General features: G+C 43.9%; 1 pseudogene; it reads left to right on the top strand.

Moving 5' to 3' along the window:
- The first annotated feature begins 1,971 nt into the window (after window positions 1–1,971).
- Window positions 1,972–3,896, top strand: LOC130873545 (40S ribosomal protein S6-like; annotated as a pseudogene).
- The last annotated feature ends 5,096 nt before the right edge of the window (window positions 3,897–8,992 follow it).

The raw sequence follows: 8,992 nt of genomic DNA, 5'->3' as shown, positions 1-8,992 counted from the left end.
ACACCAATGCACATAAAAATAAATAAATCTTTTAAAAACATTCTTAAAAGAAGGCCTTGTGCCCAACCTGTGGTTTTCCATCACTGTGGCAAGAGTCTGTGTAACTTCATCAATTATACCATCAAACAATGGAAAAAGATCCTGACAGTGAGGGGCCATGCTGTTTGGGGAAGGGACATAGGACACATCTCCACAGTGTCTCTGAATTCTGCTGTGGACCAATAGACACTCAGAAGAGAAAAGAAAAAAAAATGGAAAAGCCAGCACCTCAAGGAAAATCAGATACAATTGGGAAAGAAAAAGTCTTTCATGACAAAAAATTTTCATCGCCTGATGAAGGTTAATATTCAGGAGGATGCTTATATGTTTTTCTTTGGGTTCACCTTCTTATTTAGCTTCTCTAGAATCACGAATTATAGTATCAATGTCCTTTATTTATGGCTAGAAACCAAATATGAGTGAGTACATCCCATGTTCCTCTTTTTGGGTCTGGCTTAACTCACTCAGGATAGTGTTTTCAATTTCCGTCCATTTGTATGCAAAATTCAAGAAGTCATTGTTTTTTACTGCTGAGTAGTACTCTAATATGTATATATTCCATACTTTCTTCATCCATTCTTCCATTGAAGGGCATCTAGGTTGTTTCCAGGTTCTGGCTATTACAAACAATGCTGCTATGAACATAGTTGAGCATATACTTTTGTTGTATGTTAGGGCATCTCTTGGGTATATTCCCAATAGTGGTATTGCTGGGTCGAGAGGTAGGTTGAACCCGACTTTCCTGAGAAACTGCCACACTGCTTTCCAAAGTGGTTGCACAAGTTTGCATTCCCACCAGCAATGGATGAGTGTGCCCTTTTCTCCACAACCTCTCCAGCAGAGGCTATCATTGGTGTTTTTGATTTTAGCCATTCTGACAGGTGTAAGATGGTATCTTAATGTTGTCTTGATTTGCATTTCCCTGATTGCTAAGGAAGTTGAGCACGATCTTAAGTGTCTTTTGGCCATTTGAACTTCTTCTGTTGAGAATTTTCTGTATATTTTCTGAATATTAACCTTCATCAGGCGATGAAAGAAGACAGAGACAGAGACCAACATTGGAGCACTGGACTGAAGTCTCACGATCCAAAGGAGGAGCAGAAGGAGAGTGAGCACGAGCAAGGAACTCAGGACCACGAGGGGTGCACCCACACACTGAGGCAATGGGGATGTCCTATAGGGAACTCACCAAGGCCAGCTGGCAGGGGTCTGAAAAAGCATGGGACAAAACCGGACTCGCTGAACATAGCGGACAATGAGGACTACTGAGAACTGAAGAACAATGGCAATGGGGTTTTTGATCCTATTGCACATAATGGCTTTGTGGGAGCCTAGGTAGTTTGGATGCTCACCTTAATAGACCTGGATGGAGGTGGGTGGTCCTTGGACCTCCCACATGGCAGGGAAACCTGATTGCTCTTTGGGCTGAGGAGGGAGGAAGACTTGATTGGGGGAGTGGGGGAAATGGGAGGTGGTGGCGGGGAAGAGGCAGAAATCTTTAATAATTAAAAATAAATAAAAAATAAAAAGTAACAATTGATAACTTCATCAAAAAAATTTTTGCATAACTAAAATTTAACTTTTTGTCTACAGATTTTTTTTTAAAGGAGCAAAGATCAAATACTATACTGAGCAGAATGAACAAGTAATTTGAAAATGGTGTTTTGAGGGCCTCCTGTTGCTGTGTCTGCGCCCCTTTGTGATGCAACAGTGCTGTCTCGCTTTGGAAACTCTGAGCGCAGTCCTGTACAACATGCCTGTCTGCCACCATGGGAATAAATGTGCTGCTTAGCAACAGGAGATGCGGTTTACAACCCCCACCCCCACCCCAGTGCAGTTCCTTCGGGGTCTGGCTTAGCTGCCAAACAGCCTGTGTCTTGTGATTCCTTGTGATGTGTGTACCTAGAAAGACTGGCCATTTTGCTGATAGCGATGTCTAAGAAACTTCTGTCCTTCGCGGTTCATCTCAGCTCCCTAGCAGAAGCTGTACACGCGTGAGTCAGGCTACCGTGGATCCCCAGCCCCGCCTGAAAAAGCCAACCAGACAACTCAGACAACCATGGAAAGCACACATTTCTTGTTCTAAAATTGTCAGTTTTGCTGGGGCAGTAGTGGATTTAAGGAAGGAAGCAAGTTTTGTTTCCTTCATCTTCTGCTGTAGGAATGTCAGGATCATGTAGGTATTCTGAAAAACTCTGGCTGTGAGGCCAAGGGCCTTCATCTCCCCTGATGCTCATGAGAGGGCATCCCTTTGGTCATGTGTTATTAATCATGTTACTTATTTAGACTCCAGGAAGCGGTATTTTAAGTAGCGTTACTAAGTAGACAGTTTGTCATGCTCAGTTTTGAAAGCTACATGGTATCTTGTGACACATCAATGTAACAAAGCACCAGAGGGCTCTTCATTGGCTACTCACAAACTCTTTTTGCATGGAGCATCCTGTTACTATGAAAAGGAGATCCATGGAAGAGGAAAAAAGATTGGGGAAGGTTACTCAATGAGTTAGGGCTAGCCAGGGTCATGGAGATGAGGGGAGGGAAATCTACTAAAAACGCTTTAAAATTGCTGTACTGATGATATCTAACACTTTGCGTGCTAATTTAAAAAAAGAAAAAGATCATTTAAATATCTGCCAGTCAGAAAGAACTTCCCAGTTCTACTATTAGGAAATAAAGCTACATTTTACCGTGTGTGTGTGTGTGTGTGTGTGTGTGTGTGTGTGTGGTGTTCTGTCCTATTTAGCATCTCTGTTGCATGATAAAACACTGACCAAAACCAACTTGGGAAGGAAAGGGTTTATTTGTCTCACGGAGGGAAGTTTGGGCTGTGACTCAAGGCTGAAACCTGGAGTCTGGAACTGAAACAGAACCCAAGGAGGGATACTCACTTCTCCAGGCTTGCTCTGCTGACTTTTTTATAGCGCCCAGGACCATCTGCTCAAGGGTGGCCCTCCCATATCAAGCATTCTTCAAGAAAGTCCCCCACAGACATGCCCACAGGACAATCTGATAGAGGAATTTTCTCAATTAAGGTGCCCTCTTCCCAGGTGACTCTAGTTTGGGTCAGTTTGACAAAAACTAACCAGCACTGGGACTGGGAAGGAATACCAATATAGTGTTTAAGGATGTACAGTTCTTTGTTGCGACATCTCCTAGGTGGTTGGCTGTGTCAAGCTGAATAACCGTTTCCCAGCCACGGCTGTCGGAGCTCATTGAAGGGGATGGTGAGAGCAGACTCTGTCATTTCTGCAGACACTGTCCTTTCTATAGAAACGCATGGCCACACCAGCAGCTGCTGAGGCTCCCGGTGAAGGGAGGTGTGGATCAGTGATGGGAACGACAAACGAGGCTTTCCCATGAAGCAAGGAATCTTGACCCACCGCCGTGTGCAAGCTGTTGAGTAAGGGGCATTCTCTTTACAGATCAACAAGAACGGAAGTGCAGGTCTGTCGGAGGATGCATCCTGAATGCCAATCTGAGCGTTCGTAACTTGGTTTTTGTTAAATAAGTAAAAAAGACCATTCCTAGACTGACAGATCCTACTGTGCCTTGGCGGTTGGGGCCAAAAAGAATCAGCAGAATTAGAAAGCTTTTCAATCTCTCTACAGAAGATGATGTTCTGTATGTCAGAAACCCTTAAACAAAGATAGTAACAAGCCCAGGCCGAAAGCAACCAAGGTCGAAGATGTGCTCTGAAGAAACAACACACTAAAAAAAAAAAAAAAAAAAAAAAAAACGAGGAGGAGGCTGCAAAGTATGCTAAACTTTTGGCCAAGAGAAAGAAGGAAGTCAAAGGAAAACACCAGGACCAGATTGCAGAGAGAGGTAGAGTGTCCTTGCTAGGAGCTTCTCCCTGAATCCAGTCACAAATGAGTCTTTAAGAATGACAAATGATCAGACCTTGAAAAAAATAGGAATGTACGTTAGTGTTTTTTTTTTTTTTAAAGCAAGGGCAAAGGACAACACTCTGGAGGCTAAACTTACAAATTTGTATTAAACAGAGAATAAATCAGAAAGCAACAATGATCCAGAAATTTGTGGCAGGGACTCTCAAAGACTGGCCACAAAGCTTGCTTCCTAGGACCCCATCATGGGATTAGACCCAGTGAGTCACTTCTAACAAAGTCGCCAAAGGGAAGTCACTTCCAAGATTAGGATACAAAAAGACTACGGCTTACATCTTGGGCTTACTTGCTGCAGGCTGGCAAGGAACCAAAGAGGTTTCTCCCCAGAATCCAGAGAGGAATGAGGCCTCCGGTTCAACCTACAAGGAACGAGATCCTCCCAGACACCCTGCAAGTGAGCATGGTCACCTTGTGATCCACTAGAGCTTCAGGTGAGATGGTCCAAGGGAGCCAATGGAAGAGAGCTGACGAGCTCTACATTGTAGCCGTATTACCCATTTGCAGAAATAAAGGCCACACACTGTTGTTTTGTGGGATAATTGAGTAATGAAACAAAAGATAACTAAAAGCCAGTTAATAAGAACAATGGGGTTAAATATTAATGGCGATAAGAAGCCAGAAGGACAAGACCAGCTGAGCATCTTTGAGGGCAGAAGCAGCGCCTGTGGGAGTGAGTTATAAATTTAGTGACTGCATAGAACATGGTAAAAACCAAGGCCAGTCAGTACCTGCCCAACAAGGGACCTTTGTACCCCTAACATTCTCTTTTAGTTGGAACCAGAGAAATCTTTCCCAGGGAAATTATCATCTAGAAATAAATCCCACGGCTTTCGATCTGATCCTAGGTTCCTGGAATCTGTGGGGAGGAGATTCTGGTCTGAGCAGACTGAAGTCTCTTCTGCAGGCAGATTCTAGCACAGAAGGCTTCAGTGCCCTCACTCCCCACACAGCGCAAGCACAGACAACCAGGCACAGAGAAGACACCGTCTTAATCTAAGACATAGGAAACGGACCACATTTAAAATCTGCCAGGGGTGGCAGACCCCTGCCCTTCAGCATCTGGCTTTTCCGGGGGTCCTGGGAATCCAGACTTAGTCTTCAGGCTAGCATGGCCGGTGCTTACAAACTGAGCCATCAACCTAGCCCCGTCTTAACTTTTCCAATTCTTTTTTTTTTTTTTTTTTTTTTTTTTTTTTATGTGCATGGGTGTGTGGAGGGGGGGAGTATGAGCACATTGGTGCTGGTACCTGCAGGGGCCAGGGTCAAAGATTCTCCCAGATCTGGAGTTACAGGCAGTTGTGAGCTGCCTGACATGGGTACTGGGATTTGAGCTCAGGTTGTCTGCAAGAGCACTGGAACATCCCTCCAACCCAACTTTTAAAGATTATAAGGAAAACATAAAGCATATTTCTAGTTGCTGGTAGACACCTCTCTAGAGAGCAACTCAACTCTGCAGTGAAGATTTAGAAATCAATTCAGAACTTTGAGCAAATCAACTCTGAGTCTACCTCTAAAAGCCTGGGCAGGAGAGGTAGCTTGGCACTTGCCGTTCTTGCAGAGGACCCAGATTCAGCTCGCAGAACCCACATGGTGGCTCACAACCATTGGTGACTCCAGTTCCTGGGGATCCAAAGCCCTTTTCTGACTTCCACAGGCATCAGACGCACAGGTGGTGTACAAACATACATGCAGGCAAACATTCATATGCATATGCAAATATAAATTTAAAAAATTCTACGTCTAGAAACCTATACATGTAAGAGCAGGAATGAGAAAGACTCCTTTAAAGATGAATGAAAAAGGGCATTTATTTAAAAATTTAAAAAAATCTTTTACCTGCCAGGCGGTGATGGCGCATGTCTTTAATCCCAGCACTTGGGAGGCAGAGACAGGCGGATCTTTGTGAGTTCGAGGCCAGCCTGGTCTATAAGAGCTAGTTCCAGGACAGGCTCCGTAGCTACAGAGAAACCCTGTCTCAAAAGACCAAAAAAAAAAAAAAAAAAAAAAAAAAAAAAAAAATCTTTTACCTAATAAATGAGCATGTATTTATAAATAAAAAAAGATGACAAAATGTGTGTCATTTGTGTGCAGACGCCCGTGTGCATGTGTGTAGAGGCCAGATGGTGACATGAGATGGGCTCTTCTATGGTTCCGTACCTTAGTTTCTGAGACAGGGTCTCTCATCGAACCTCAAGTTTACCATTTCAGCAAGACTAGATTGCCAGTGAGCCTGAGGGATGCTTCTGCCTCAGCCCTGCAGCCATGGGATTCCAGGTGCACAGCACCACACCTGGCTTGGGATTTCAGGTGCACACCAGCACACCTGGCTTTGTATGTGGGTGTTGGGGATTGGATCTGGGTCCTCATGCTTGCATGACAAGCATTTTGTCAACAAGTCATCTCCCCGCCGGGCGGTGGTGGCGCACGCCTTTAATCCCAGCACTCGGGAGGCAGAGGCAGGCGGATCTCTGTGAGTTCGAGACCAGCCTGGTCTACAAGAGCTAGTTCCAGGACAGGCTCCAGGACCACAGAGAAACCCTGTCTTGAAAAACAAAAAACAAAAAACAAAAAAAAAAACAAACAAACAAGTCATCTCCCCAGCCTCCATGGCTGCATTTTAAATAGACAATTGAACCAATTAAAGTAAAACAGATTTTTTTTTCAACTGCTGATTAGAGACCAACTAGATTAAGCCAGGAATGACGCGGCGTGGATGGATTTCATTGCAGCAGTTCCTGGAGAGACTCTAAAAGAACAGCCACCGGTGATACGTTCTGTCAGCCTCTCCAGTACCTTGGCCAGGGAGGCACATTTGGCTACCAAGCACTTAAAACAGGACCAGCACAACTAAGCCTTACAGTTTAAAACATTTATTTTAGACAGGGTCCCATCGCACAGCCCTGGATGGTATGAACTCACCATGTAGACAGGCTGGTGGTAAACTCATGGAGATTTACCTGCCTCTGCCTCCCTGGTGCTGGTACTAACGCTGGCCTGAGGCTTAATCTTAATTCTTCTACATGTAAATACCACAGGGGAGTAGGGGCTACTGGGCTACTTTAGGTTTAACCAGGGACTTATCACGATCCACACCAGTTTCCTCGGCTGACAAATAGTACCTTTCTACAGGCAGGTCTGAAACCCTGTACTCGTGATTGCGAAGCCTGTTTGCCCCTAAAGTAAAAAAGCAGCCTGTCAGTGCCCCCAAGTGGATATAAAATATTAGCTCTGTTACTATTTTTACGTATTTAGAAAAATGGGTTTGGGTGGGATGAGAGTTTTATTCTGCATCCCAGACGAGCTTCAGATTCGTGGCTAGCATCCTGCACTGGTGCCCAGAAGTGCCGAGTTTCTAGGCTTGCACCACCATGCCAAGCTGTCCTCTAATTTTTGCCTCACTACAAAGTTTCAGCAAAACTTGGCACTAAATCTTCTCAATTGCATTGCGCATTATATTTATCTGAATCCCAAAGATGAAAATACAATCTTGAGTGTGAAATTCTATTTTTTAGGTTTTAGAAAAATGCATTTTTCCTTCTGTATCAATAGCTTGAATTTAATATCTTCCTTTTAAGTAAAGCCTGGATTACTCTGAGAGTCAGCCAGACCTCCAGTCTCCATCAGAAGGTGCCGAGGGGATGGTCTGGCCACTCACCAAACCCCACAGAACCTAGAGCTAACAGCCAACCTGGAGTCCATACTCATCCTTCAGGGTCCACCCTGCCCTCCAGATGCCCCTTCCTTTCAGGTGAACTTCTTTGCTCCAAGCCTTTTGGACAATGACTTTTTTCCCCCTCCCTAATAGTCCTTTGGGTGTGCCTTGGACCAGCTATTACTCAGCTGAAAGCCGTTTCGGTTGCTTCTAAGTCTTGAATGCAGCTGCTATAAACATTTCTGTGAAGGTTTTTGTATGATGTCAGTTTTCATCTATTTTTCATGGGTAGAAACTATGTCTAAGAGTATTTAGAGTTGTAAGCACCTGCCATGCTCCGTGTTCTATCCTGACACTAAACATGCATTCTCATGGCTGCCTGCCCTCACCAGATTTGATGTCTGGATTTGGGGTCTGGTCATTGTAACGAGTATATGGTGTCATCTTCTTTTAATCAAGACCTCCTTGAAGCTCTGTATATTTGGAGTAACAATCCTTTCCAATGGGTCTTAAATAGTTTCTCCTGTTATGTGACTTGCTTTACATCTCAATTCATCCATTTTCAACCACATTTATTAGTTTTCAGGGTTTTCACTTTTAAGTTTATGTAATAAATAACTCGTGGGCTTAAGCTGCAGTTCTGTAAACCCACTCATGTAGAAAGCATGGTAAAAACCCAACTTCAAAAGTAGAAAATTGCCCTTTAGAGGCTCTTTGTAAATACCACTAATCTTTAAAGGTTGTCTTGAAATAACTGCATTTGCAACCTTTCAGAATGCTCATCCTGTTGAGAGTCGCAAATATCTTGTTGAGAAAGGCACCAACACCTCGAAGTAGCACCTGTGAGCCCAGAATAAATAACTTATTCTAAATCTCAGCATGGAACATAAACTGTGCCCTTTTAAATTCAGCTAAGAAGAGTGCTGACCTGGGTGCACAAATTCCCCAAGCATGTGTGCATGTCAACTGGTGTGCATGAGCAAAGTCAAGTGTGCCATCGATACCCTTCTCTTAACTGATCTCATGAACACTCAATTTCAGTGGTGTAAGCTGGTGTTTAATTAGAAAATTGTAGCAAGCTTTCTTGTGTGGACTGCCAGCCCGTGAATAACAACATGGAATCTTCTTATTAATTATGAAAGCTCAGCCTTTACCTTAGGTTTGTCCCCAACTAGCTCTTAAAACTTAACCTGAGCCGGGTGGTGGTGGCGGCGCACGCCTTTAATCCCAGCACTTGGGAGGCAGAGGCAGGCGGATCTCTGTGAGTTCGAGACCAGCCTGGTCTACAAGAGCTAGTTCCAGGACAGGCTCCAAAACCACAGAGAAACCCAAAAAAAACCAAAAAAAACAAAAAAAAAAAACCAACAAAAAAAACCTTAACCTGTTTATATTAATC

The sequence above is a fragment of the Chionomys nivalis genome, chromosome 4 (genome assembly GCF_950005125.1).
Source record: "Chionomys nivalis chromosome 4, mChiNiv1.1, whole genome shotgun sequence".
In the NCBI taxonomy this organism is placed as follows: Eukaryota; Metazoa; Chordata; class Mammalia; order Rodentia; family Cricetidae; genus Chionomys; species Chionomys nivalis.
Note: the sequence above shows the minus strand (reverse complement) of the source record. Positions and strands in the feature narration are given on the sequence as shown.